The sequence below is a fragment of the Dermacentor albipictus genome, chromosome 8 (genome assembly GCF_038994185.2).
Source record: "Dermacentor albipictus isolate Rhodes 1998 colony chromosome 8, USDA_Dalb.pri_finalv2, whole genome shotgun sequence".
In the NCBI taxonomy this organism is placed as follows: Eukaryota; Metazoa; Arthropoda; class Arachnida; order Ixodida; family Ixodidae; genus Dermacentor; species Dermacentor albipictus.
The window spans coordinates 9,046,672-9,060,969 of record NC_091828.1 but is presented as its reverse complement, the minus strand read 5'-3'; positions in this window follow the sequence as shown (position 1 = coordinate 9,060,969).

Genomic DNA, 14,298 nt, shown 5'->3' with positions numbered 1-14,298 from the left:
CTAATCCTAGCGTTTGTTCCACGCACTACCGACGCGGCATACTCACTTCTCTTGCTGAGGCATGTTGAATTTTTTCAGTGTACACTCAAAGATGGTCAAAAGGGGATGACAGCAAGAAAGTTCGTCCAATAGCCCTAAAACCCGCCGTGGTTGCTTAGTGGCTATGGTATTGAGCTACTAAGCATGATGTCGCGGGATCTAATCCTGGCCACAGCGGCCGCGTTTCTACGGCGGTGAATTGCGAAAAAACTCGCGTACTTAGATTTAGGTGCACGTTAAAGAACTGCAGGTGATAAAAATTTGCCTCATGATCAGAAAGTGGTTTTGTCACGTAAAACCCCATAACTAATTTTTAATAGCCCTTAATACCATTGCTTATGTGCTGCGTCGCCTTTAATTAAGCGTGTGTACAGTGAATACAGCACAAGGGAGTTGGTAGCAGGCCCCCTTTTTTAGGTTAGAAAGCTGGAAAATTCACTGGAAATTACGATATTCCCTAATGCAAAATCTGAGCGCAACACTACGCATGTTATCACTTCGCAATATATTGACTGGCCCGGACAATCTGTCTCGTGCGACACGTTGCAAAAGGAGCAATGAGTGGTGCGACTGCAACGCTTATTAGGAGATCGCGAGAGGGGACGACACAAGGGCGTGTTTCACAGCAGCCGCCGCACACTGACTCGGCTCCTGCAGCGTTTTGTTTCCAGACTGATGATGCTCGTGCTGCTCTGGCGCCAGCTCGTTGCCATCGACGCCGCAAAGTCAGTCTCACGTGACACCACGCTTTTCTTCTCACGCGTTCGCAATACCCCATTTCTCCGTGGCAGCGACTCGTGTAACGCGGTGCTCCCCAGACGACTCCACACAGAATCGACTCCTGCAACGCACGGAAGTGACGTCACTGTAATAAATTAAACTAAAAACAATTGAAATATATCAAATCTTACTAAACAATGCGTTTACCTTCCAAAGATATGAAAGAAAATTGTCTTATGCGTTCATTAAAGTACACATTTTGATGAAAGACATCAACGCAAAATTATTTGAACTATACTGTCATGCGTTTCGCTATAATAATAGTCATCGTTAAATATTACAAGGCAGAAAAATATTATGCTACCTATCAGGTGCCTGCAGAGATGGAAAGCAATTTTTTTGAGCGTCTCGTGCGTCACCCGAGAGCCCGAGGAATGTGGTGGGGCCACAAGCACACGCACGCTTCTCCCCCGTTTCCTCTCTGGAGCAGCAGACGACAAGCGCTGCAAGCGTACATGCCCACGTTTACGTCGCCACACGCTGTGTTTACAGCAATCTCCGAACGCCGCAATATGGATTTATATACGGTGTGACATATGCGTGAAACTGCAGTCTTCGCACTGTCACTCGAACGTTTCCTCAAAGGGTCGGGCCCATACGAGTTCTTTGCTAGCTGTCTACCACAAAAGTCGGTCACTACGATTCGTTTTCGAGATCGAAGCAACCAGTGAACCAGTTTTGACACTCCTTATCCTGTAGCGCCGTTCGTCTTAATGTCACCATAGCTGCGCAAATATTACTGACTCGGATCGCGGAGAAACCGATGTGGCCGCCACAATTGTGCTCGATTATAAACAGAAGCTTTCTTTTCTTGCGTTCCCGGGATTAGCCGCGTCCTCGTGCTTATCCTCGAGTAAGTTGAGCGGATCCTTGAAAGAGTAATAGTAAACTGGGCCGGTCCCGAAGACCTTGAATATGTATTCAAGATAATGTATAATGAAAGGTACGGTGACCCAGTCGTGGTTGCTTGTTGAGTTTGGAAGGCTTCAACAGAAGCAAACCCATGCTTTGCCATTGGCCAATTATCAATTAAGGGAACACATTACGACGTCAGGCAAAGAATGCACCTGGGGAGGGTGGCTCTTCTCATGGAGCAAGATTAGGATCCATCTATGGCAGCTAGCAACAGGTCTGTGATACTTACTGTAGCTGTCTATGCAAAATGATAGATCGCATCATCTCCTACACTTTCTAGAAAGCTGAATAAGCCATATCAATGCGGCTTTAGGGAGGGCAAGTTAACGATCAATGACAATTGGTATACACTGAGCCAAACAGGTTCTTTCTAACTACATATTTCCAGATATAAAAAAATCTTGTTACACAACATGGCGCTATGGAATCTTGTGAGGCTTACCTGAAATAAGCATCTGTGACATGCTGAGCATAACAAAACTATGTGAGCCCATCTCACCCCGCTATTGGTTTTTTCGTCACGTACAAGGCAGAAACGCCCAACTCACCATACTACTTGAATTGCATTGAAAGCCTCTCATGATGCCATCTAATTCATCTAGCACCCCACATCATAATAGTGCAAGTCCCTCTCTATCACTTACGATAAAAGATTCAGTCACTTACTGCAGTGAAGCAGCTCAAACAAGTTACAGTTAAGAATGCTACAAATCTGTCAATAAATTCAGACTCTACACTTCCTTACATCTCAGTATTGAGGTGCACTGAGTACAAGGGCACAGATGGAATTAGTTCAACCATTTGGGCAGTCCAATTGGCTCAATCAACTGCCTCATTTGTGACACCTTCCTCCACCTAACCTCACTGTACTCCCCATGCTCTTCACCACGCACTGGAATCTTGCCTCTGGTGGGACACGTATATATGTGCCTTACTTCCCCGATAAGTCTGCTCCTTGCGTGTGACCTTACCCGGACACAGGAGATATCTCTTTAGAGATTTTGTCCTGGAGCAGCCCTTAGACAATCCATCACTTGGGCTTAGGGATCACCTAAAGCTGACTAAGAAATGTGCCCCAAGTGCTCAACTCCTGTAGCAACGCCAGTGGCATATACAGAGGGGGGGGGGCACGAAGGACACATCCCCCCTTCCCCAAGATGTCTGTATGTGGCTGGCAAAGCCCCGACCCCGCCCCACCTCCCTTCTACTCCCTCAACCTCTGCATCCCCAGTCAAGTGCGCCACTTAGTAGCCTCATGCTAACATTCACTCAGATTCTGAACACTGTTGCCACACTGTAGTATATGGCATGTCAAATACTCTGAGCTATTTACATGGCCAACATGCAGACTGCCATTCACAATGCATGTTAAGAGCATTGTTGCCAGATCTTGGACAGATCGATCCTTGCAAATCGTTTAATGACCCATGCTAAGCATTTGCCACCTTAACAGTAACAATGCAAAGAGTGCGACACCTCATTCCTTAAGCTTCCAAGCATGTGCTAGGTGTGCATATATGCAACTGCAATACTTATAACTGAAATAGAAGTATACATGCTCAGAGTTCATCACTGATGCCTCAAAATCACAAGCAAGAGTATTGTTTGCAGCACTGGGACCTTCTTTTATTGCATGTGAGGCTGTTAATCTGCAAACAAGCATCCTTACAAGCAAAGCACTAACAGTTATTTTCCCCATATTATAGGCACAAGCATTCATAAACCTATATTACTACACATTGACTGCCTTAGCACAGTGAAAGTAATAAAAAAAAACCCACAAAAACGTGGTCCTATAAGCTAATTACACAAGTATCTGTGCATGGCCTAATTGCATATGGTGCCTGCTCGCCGTGGCTTAGAATGATTGAGCTTGCAGCACCGGCAGAGTCCGAGTCCTGAGGGCCCAGGCTTCCCCTGAGAATGCTGGCATTTTAGCACTCATAGTGTGCAGTGAGGTCCCCCTTCTCTTTTGCAAATTTTGACTTGGGCCCCCTGTAGAGGCTGCCTAGGATACATCTCTGGCTCACAGATTAGGAAGAAGCATCCATCACTTATAGAGGCCCTGAAAGTGGAGCTCACGTTTCATTCACGGACCTAAAGCTTTTCTTGCGTAAAATGTTCAGAAGCGATTTGCAAGATACATGGAATATATAAAGGTCAGTAATGAATTACACACAGTGCAGAATAACTGAAAGATGGACAAGGGGGCGCAGATTTATAGCGATATGTCTTGCTTGGCAGCACGATGTCGCAGACAAAAGAAAAGAGGTGAAGAAAGTAAAGACTTGGCACTGTATACACAAGAAAAATATTTGTTTAAAGAAAATGCTAATATATACATAGATATATATATATGTCCTGAAGCAACAGTATACACAACGAGAAAAATAAATTGCAAAAGTAGATTCACAAAGCCACGTGATAACAAAACAATGTTAGAGAATGGTAGACATGTACAAAAATAAAAACGTAACAACAATTCATTTCACTCAGGACACACATCTAGATAATTGCATTTCTTGGTCACAAGGGTAACAATTTAAGCCTGGCTAATACATTTGTCTCGTAATTTGTTGATACATAATGTTTCAATTATTTCACTCATTAATTTGTTACAATGATGGGAAAGCATAAGTGTGTCATTGAGCATGGGGTTACATCCACATGAGTACACGGTAACTGGCCAAATAGTGAGGCAGTCAAGACGAAGTGAATGGATGGTGGTGCTTCTGCACTCTCGTGTTACACCTCATCACAAGATAACGGGATCAGGTATACCAAGTCTAGGGAGCAGCATACACACTTGGACGCATGTTTTGTTTGGCAATCAGATTTTGCTTTTTCTGTTTTTACCTTTTTATACTTCGTGCAGCCTGATCCCAATGGAAAGACAAGCAAGGTGGCTGGAATTTGGAATGTGGAGAATAAAAACGGATGGCATGTACACATTCTTACCTTTTGATGAGCAGCCAGTCATCAACATGCAACAAGTTTGGAGGGTCCACCTGTTCTCCATGTCTTTATGGAGAACAGGTAGTCTAGCCATAAAACATGTCTATAAAATAGGCCTGTCCATAAAACAGCATAACAACAATTTATTATTACATTATATTTTTTAAATTTATTTATTTGGCAAATACTATCAGTCTTGTATAGGCTGTGACATGAAGTGTGATATAATGTGCACCTGCTCACCTTTCAGTACAGCCCTTTTCCTTGGCAACAATCTAATTTTCAATAATTAACTGTCAGGTACTTTTCTCAGTTGTGTAGATATGCTGGATATATATACCGTGTCTTCAAAGTCTTAAATCATAGCATTGCCTCCAGTTGAAGGCTTAAGCTGCAATTCTGCAGTGCACATGGAGTGCCAGCTTTCAAACCATTGTGCGTAAAGGCTCTGGAAAGGCACAGAGTGCTTGGTAAAAGACCACACCAGTTCAAATGCTTTATCTTCTCATCTCCTCATGCATTTTAGCAAAGACAAACATCACTTATAGGCTTGTAATTTTAACAGCAGATATATTTTGCACTCCTATACAGCAAGTAATTTTGAGCCTGTATACAGCCAATATTAATTATTTATAGCAATCCATTTTTAAGTGTTAAATGTATCATGCAACATTCATGGCATTCTTTAGTCATTCCAGGCCCTTGTACTATTAAACATCAGACATAATCAGACAAAAAATTACCGACGATTACGTTACTTCCTAATGCGAAATTTGAGCGCAGCAAATGAGCTGTTTCACCTTTTCGATAGATTGAGGCAAAGAAATCGAGCAACACATGTATGCGCTATCACAGAATTTTTTTTTATTTTTCACACGTATTCCTTTAACAAAGACTCCACTCACAGTTGTTGACAGTCATGAAGGAAGCTTTGTGGTCGGAGAAATAGACTGATATATGTTCGACTTGGTACACCAATGCTTGATTCTCAAAGACGAGATCTACACAAGTGCCTCGCGAGGTTGTCACAGCCGTGGGACGCGTTACGAGCGAGAGGAACGGGATGTTCTCCCGCATAAGTGTTAGGAAATTGCTGTTTGTCTTTATGTCAACATTAAAGTCCCCCACTACTAACATCGGTGTGGATCGATGGACGGTTAATGCGAGTTGCAGGAAGTGCACGACGTCTTTCGTGAGTGCGGTAGCGGACTCACGAAAGCGGTATCAGTCGGTCGCTGCTAGCGCTGGGGGGATGAAAGGGGGGCGGAGCTGGTTACGAGGCCGACGATAACGCCGACGACGACGCGAAACCCAGGAACGGACGCCAAAGAGCCATTTGTGTAGCCAGCCCTCCTCCACAGTCTCTCCTCCTCCCTTCCATCATCCTCCCTCGCCCGGAGAGCCGACAGCGCGCATGCGCGGCGGCGGAGCAGATTCGTCGGCGAGCTGGTTACGAGGCCGACGACAACGCCGACGACGACGCCGACGCGAAACCCAGGAACGGACGCCAAAGAGCCATTTGTGTAGCCAGCCCTCCTCCACAGTCTCTCCTCCTCCCTTCCATCATCCTCCCTCGCCCGGAGAGCCGACAGCGCGCATGCGCGGCGGCGGAGCAGCAGATTCGTCGGCGAGCTGGTTACGAGGCCGACGACAACGCCGACGACGACGACGACGCGAAACCCAGGAACGGACGCCAAAGAGCTGTGCTCTAAAAGGGACATCAGCATAAAAAGAATATGCATAAGGCTCTGACTTGCCTAAACTTGACCATGATTGCTACAGAAAGGTAGTTTTGGCAGTTTTAGGCACCTGGCAGCTGGAACTATGCGCCAGCTAACACTGCTTTAACCAGCACCATTCCCACTCCCACCACTGAATCTTAGGTTATATAACGACGTTTATATAATGACCAGTGTGACATTTTTAGAGGCATTCACCTGCCGTACATTGTGTTACCTGTGCACATTCACAGAGAACTAACAGTTAATTCTAGCACGCAAAGAAATACAAACTTTCGTTAAAATTATCTATGCCATAAGCTGCGCACATATGATGTTAAATAAAAGAGTCACATAAAGGTTATATTGATGCTTCTTTATTGCCAGTAAAGCGAATAATGATTGCAGTGAATGGACCTTTATGTATAGGTATTAACCATAAGGCCAAAACTGCCTTTCTGTCACAATCATAGTCAAGTTTAGGCAAGTCAGAGCCTTGTGCATGTTCTTTTTACCCCGATGTCCCTTTTTCTTAGCACACTGCTATGTTCTGGTGAAGCTTTCATTTCTACCACCTGTAGTATTGTCCTTACAAACAAAATAATGCAACTTGTTTTTAATTTACAATGTTCTTTCTTTATTTTGATTTTTATATCGCATTCATTTTCGTCAAAACTTGACATTTGAAGTGAATTGTAAAACTGATAATTTGTGACACAAGAACAATATTGTGCAAAGTTGTTGAATAGGTTAAGGTCTCAGAGTCTACCAAATTTCAACAGGCTCCACGGATTGGTATAGTTGATAAAAAACCGTAGATATAGCAACTTTTGAAAATTGTAGCAAATTAAGCAGTTATGCTAAAACACTTCTGTTTTGCACAGCTAGCTAGCCCTTCTTTAAGTCTATGTTTTACAGACAAAACTATATTCTTTGTAGCTGTAATATATTGTATTTCACATTGTTGCGAATTTCCAAGAATGCCTTGTGCATGAAATAGGTGCCTCCGCACTGAGGAATTTCCCAATTTTTTTTCCTCCTAAATATTCATTTGGCATGGAAGTCATGTTCACTTTCATGCTACTGAGTGATACTATGTGCATAAAATATAAAATATTCTATCGAATATAAAATATAAATTTTTTGACCCGTGTTGACCTCTCGTGTGATCACGCAGCATGGAGACGATGGAAACTGACACAATTTGAGCATCATACGTGAGACAGGTTTTCAAAGTTGTCTGCATTCCTGCATGCTTGACTGCAAAAGATGTCTAAATGTGTAAGCGTGGTGCTGCCATATCAGTACACAGCATAGACATTAGTGATGGCCAAGGCTTTACTAGCTATCGAAATAAAGCTTTACATGTTGCCTTAGATATGATGTGCATCTTATAAGTATGCAGCACTTTCCTGTGAAAATTGTTTTAAGAGAGCGAGATACCTTTTGCCAACAATTGCAACAAAACAAGTAGCCTCAAGGCAGCTTTTGTAGGCTAAAATAGCTTCACTTGTTCAGGGAACATGCTGGTTTACCCACACAGGTACTAATGCAGCCTATACTTTCTAATAAAGCACATTTCATAGCAGCTGACATCCTTGCCTAACTTCTTTCTTTTCTCATCACAAAGCCATCACATATGAACCTCGAATATTCTCATAGTAATAAATGAGAGCACAAAAGTACACATTAGCCTGCCCGTAGTTTCCAGGCCTCAATTTTTCTTCTCTTCGATGCTGTCTAGAATCATCGCCAACTTTCCTAGATGATTTAGTGGGGCAGGATCTGATAGCATGCATAATTAGTGTCTCACAGTCTTGCAATAAGCCTTTCCTTCATGTCAATTGGACAGGTGTGTGCATATAAAAGAAAAATAATTTTTAATGCTGTAAATGGGATGATGACGGCGATCCATCCTACGTTGCCCTGAAAATCATACCCTGGGTAAATTGCGCAGTGTCCTCTAGGCATCCTGATATCGCACGTAAGAAATAGCTGCATAATTACTTGTCCTAAACATTATTATTGTATTAGTGCTAATATAAGTACAGGGCCATACAGCAGGAGGTCAGAAAATGTCATCATGGGAGGATCTCTATATAAATGAGAAGAGAGAGCTGCAACTAATAGAGAGATCAGTTATCGTAGCTGTCTTGCGTGCTTGCACAGAATGACAAGTTCGATAAATGTGCTAAGCTGGGCATGCAATTTACGCATTTGGATTGAGATAAGACTTGATCCAGTACCATTATTGCCCTCACTTCTCAGATGGTGAAATCTAGTATAGCCCACCGCTGAGCACTCGGTCAACGAAACTGTGCTTGATAGGTGATACATGGTGAAATTTCAAAAAACTTGCAAGTTGATGTGTCACCTCAGAGTGAGCTCTACCAGCACTTGGTTGAATTCCGTATACTAAGTCCAAAGTCAAGGTCGATGACTTCCAGACTGGCCTAGGCTAGTTCGAGCCTGAACCAGAAAGATGAATTCCAAGGCCAAGGAGAGGTAGCTCATTAATTGTTAGCATGACTTATGGGTTGATTCCTACCTCAAAGTCAGTTTTGAAGACTGACCTTACTTCTCCTTATCTTAATTGTTAGTTACATGAATGCAGCAGGACTTTCTTATATATAGTTGGGGACCAACACTCTCTGCATATGCAGTGAGTATGTCAAAAGCATTTTGCAGCTGTTAAATTGCATATCAAGATTCCCATACGTTGATCAAATCGTCATGTCATCAGCATAAATAAAGAGACTCAATGCTTGTGATGTCTTGAAGCCTCCATGCAGGACAAATGATGAACAGCAAGGGGGCCAGAACAGAGTCATGTGGCACACTGTGGTTTGAAGCACAGCTAGGATCCAATATGAAAACAATTTACATGCACACTAATTCTTCTCAGACTCAAAAATATGAGTACCACTTTTGTTACCTGCTTTGGTAGACAAAAGTCTTCCATGTTTCAAAAATTACCTAAATTATGTTCTGCATTATTGCATGCATTGGTTGTATGAGTTGCCACCACCGTCCACAACTAGTGGCTGTGAGGGGAGACAAGCAGGACACCATCTGACAGGAGAGACAGGCCATCCTCTGTGCCTAAGTACAATCTGAATCCAATCTGCGCTGCTGGGTACATTTAATTTTTATATTCAAGCTCCCATGTTTTTCAAGGTGCATACATGGCCATCATTAACTTCATTAACCAATTTATGTCTGCTTCAGGATTGAAAGCTTCAGTCATATCCTTGCCTTGCATTAGCTGACTCCATTCTAGGCCAGTGAGTTATGCTATCTCGAATTGCACCTCCCAATCCTCTGCTGCACATTGCTGCCCTCCTTTCCTCTAGCACCAATTTTGGTACTCTTATACATTATCAGTTAACTGTCTTGTATATTATATATGATAACTGATAATTTCTAGTATCATCTATGCCTTGTTAATATATAGGATATTATACATCACGCTGCAGATAAAATTTATATGTCCAGTAGCAAGTATTATCAGTGCAAATGTGGCAATGTATAAAAGACAGAGTGAACAGCAGCAATGCAAGGAAATTAAGTGATGGTTGATTGGCTGTGAAATTAGATACATGCGGGGGCTAACCCACATTTTTTTAATAGAAGATTTGCCACATGTATTGCGATTACAAGCCAATCTTGCAATTTCATAATAGGAGTGTGTAAATATTCAAAATTTCGGATATGAATCAAATAGTCTTTGCTATTCAATTCGTATTCGATTCGAGAATTCACTATTTGAAGTTGTCGAATAATACATTTGTTTCGTTCGAACGCTGTAAAAGACAACAACACTTCTTGCAGTCTACAAGGAGGAAGACTGATATAAATGAAGAATCGTTGAATGGTTATAGTGCAGGACAACTGTGATTGTTGCGCAGATGATCCAGTTTCTAAACAAAGATATGGAGGAGGTCATTTACATGCTATAGTTGAGTAAGCATGTCGTGCCTTAGGAAGACTTTACATTTGCTCTGTCTAATTAGACAAAGCAATTTATTGTTTGGTCAATCCCTCCATATGCTTCGATTCTTTCAAAATGATATGCAGGGCTGCAGTATTGCCCTTTATTGCCCTTAACTCCTTCACTGAGCTGTATACTCTACTATACTCTACTACATGTGTCTGGGACATGCTGTTCATTTTCTTTTATTTGTGTCATGGTCATTGTGCACCAGATATGATTGTGCTTTCCTTTGCTTCTCATTTACAAGCTTCCTAGTTGACTTGACATCTAGTTGTCAATGGCACTATACGCATCCAACAAGGCCAGCAAGTCTGTTTTTCCTTAACAGACTCTACCGCATTTTTCATTTCGTTATTTTACAAATTGGGAATATTCAATATTTGATTCGATATTCAGAGGTAATTTTTCCTGAATATTGCTATCGATTCAATCAGAAAATTTCACTATCCAAGCATGCCTATTTAATATTAAAGCTGCAACAATAAAATGCTTAGGTTTCAGTGCATGAGAATAATGTCACTTATAATTGCTGAATGTTGTGGCTTACGTACTGTGTGCATAACTTCGCCGCTTATATTATAAGCAAGAAAGGCGCAAAAAGATTGCTTGGAGGCAGGGCACAGCTGAAAAGTGAAGCTTGCTTGACATCATGTCAAGCGTTGAGGGCCCCTAGATGATAGTGATGGCTGGCAGCCAGCTCAGGTATAAAATTTGTTTTGTCTTATTTTTTTCTCCTCAGTGGCTCTGACGAAGTGACATAGGAGCGCTGCGCCAAGAAGGCTGCAGCAGAGAGAGCTCACAGTGCTTTGCAAAAAGGGAGTGACAGACTGTGAGGAGTTGAAAGATACTTCTTAATTTTGACAGCTGATGCTATCATGGCATACATGCTATTATCTGAAAGTTGCACATATCTACTAGGAGTTCCTTGAGATTTTCAGTTTTTTTTATACATGCTGTGATTTGTGTGCAAAAAGGCATGGAATGTTTTCGTTCATCTTATGAATAAAACCACTTTTTATTGATTCACTATTTTTGTATTTTGGCTAAGCATACAAGCCGTAGAATCCTTAAGTTTTGCAGTGACATGCATAAATGTTGATATAACTAATATTGCATTGCACAGCACTTCCTTCGTTTCAAGCATCTATGCACAGACATGCGTGCAATGACAGAATGAATGTTTGCATTTACCGTCGGCGCTCAGCGTTGCCCATGTATTAATTAAGTTTACCAATACCTTAGCTACTTCTGCTGCAAGATTTATGGCAACGCTTGTGTAGTCTTGTTAAGCTTGACTGAGTTGTAACGACATCACCTGGTCTGCCTGAAAAAGACACATTGAGATGCAACCTTGTGCACAGTGGGACAAAATGTTTTCACTTCACATCACGCGCAAAAGCGCCACCTGTGCTTTCATGGCATTTCATGCAGCCCTACTTCTGCCGCGGGTTTTACCGCAACGCTTTGCAGTGCGGTGAAGTTCGACAAGTTTGTAATTATGTCGCACGATATGACCGCATTTCACGCTTTGAGACGGCATCTTGAGCGGAGGGCCAGCAAATGGTTACATTCACCTCAAGCACAAGCGCACTGTGGAGTTACTCGTTCGATTCCACGATATGTTTGCGTCTGCCGAGGGCCTTACCTCAACGCTTGGGCAGTGCGGTGAAGTTCGACAAGTTTGTTATTATGTCGCACGATATGACCGAATTTCACGCTTTGAGACGGCATCTTGAGCGGAGGGCCAGCAAATGGTTACATTCACCTCAAGCACAAGCGCACTGTGGAGTCATTCGTTCGATTCCACGATTTGTTTGCGTCTGTCGAGGGCTTTACCTCAACGCTTGTGTAGGGCTGTGAAGCTTCATAAATTCTAATAACAGCGCCTGGTCTGATAGAATTTCATGCACTAAAGCGTTTAATTATGTGTGGAGAGGCAATGAAACTTCATACTGCGCTCGCAGCTTCACAGGCATAGGCTATTTTTTAGATCAATGATAATGCTGTGCAGGTTTCTTTTGATGAATGAATAAGTGCTCTTTACGTAATGAATGGTAATCATGCTGTGAAGCGTGCAGCAGCAGTCATCAGCCATAGCCGGCGCTTTTTCGAATGTTTTATTATGCTTCTGTAAACTGAGCCTGTACGTTCGAGTTTATGCTTCACATAAGACTTGAGTGTGATTCTCTCACAGGAAAAGCGTTTAGCAGGCTTGTGCGTTGAGAAGCCGTAAACAATGACTGACCGAGAGGGAACGTAACGTATTGTACGCATTGGCGCTGTGCATCGTACGTAGCTGACCGAGCATTGGATATGCAAAGCGGGTAGCCAATTCGCAGAACTTTCGCTTGACACCGCTACTAGCAGAACCGGCGCGTAATAATAAACAAATGAAATGCTGAAACTAGCGGTAACACCCACACTGTTCAGGTAGGAAAGAGATCCGGGCAAGCATTGCAAGTCAATCCAATCCTCTTATGTCCTAGCGAATCGTAGTGTTCGTGATTTCGCGTCTCTTAAGCGCGTTGTTTAAATTTGAAGCGTGGGAGTCGCTTCTTAATGCTTTTCCACAATGATGAGTCTGATGGTGAGTTTTACGATGCGGTTACAAGTTTTACAATATTTGTACCTAAACAAGTGCGTCTGCTTTCGGCTTGCTATAACTGTTCCTCGTCTGGATGGACAAGTAGCGCGTTTTGCAAACAGCATGTCTAGTGCGGGATTAGGTACTGCGTCCGAGAAAATTTGCACTTATTATGTAGTAGCGAATAGTTATTGCTGCTCCTAAACAATGAGTCCACAGCGCCGCCACTGCAAACTAACATCGAATTTACGCGCGTTGGGTGCTCGCACTGAAATGTGTGCCGATGTGTGGTGCAAGGGAAGTCCCTGTACTCAGTTTAGTAGGAAACTCCATGCTCTTGCTGATGGCTGAGTTCTTTCATAGCATGGGGCATACCGCCCCAGATGGTGCAACGTGTTCAGTTCTAGTATCCGTAACTGGAGAACACCGAGGCAGCTTGCCCTAGACGCGGGTGCACTCGGCCGCTGTTTTTGCTCCATCGCCATGCAACCGAGTAATCCTTCGTTGAACCGTTTTCTTCTGTATCAAGCCACTTCCTCCTGCCCACAGTGGCACCATTTCATACATCATGATGCAGCAACTCATTTCTCTGTCCTGCTTGCACTCAGCACCCTGTCATGTCTTTCCCAGTGAAAGCTGCATTAATTGATGCTCTAGGCATGCTTGAACTCGGTTTTAGCTCTACTGAAACTTTTCTCAAGCAAAGTGGTATCGTGACTGTTATACTACCATTCTTCCACTTCGCACTCTGCCATCCATTCTGAAAGTGTGACACCTGATTTAGTGTGAACACATTTTGATGAAGTTTTTAATACATTGATGAATTAACAAGACCTTGCTCCACTAAGCTTGAGCAGGCTAAGCTGGGTGTGCCAGTCGAGTGAGCATGATTTCTTCTCTGCTCATAATGCCGACATACATGATTGGCAGACAGGTGAAAGGTTGGACTTAAAAAACAGTGGTGTCACTTCTAGGTGCTTGACACATTAAGAGATAGCATGACATATTATGTGCATGACACAATAATGCATAATATAAACAGCTGCAAGGACCCACTAATGGGATTTTACTGGGACAATGTTAGTTTATTACTTTGAATGTGATATCACTGTAGGTGAACTTCAACCGCTTTGAAGGATCTAGCAGAAAATGTAGCCTGATCCCAAAGGCACTGCAGTCTAATACATCATCTCAAAGTACCAGCTGTCAAGAGGGAAGAATGCGAGAAACTGGCACGTTTTGCACGCACCAGATGTTTCAAAGAGTGACTTTGGCACAAGAGAAGTGTACGTGCAATGATGTGTTAACGGTTA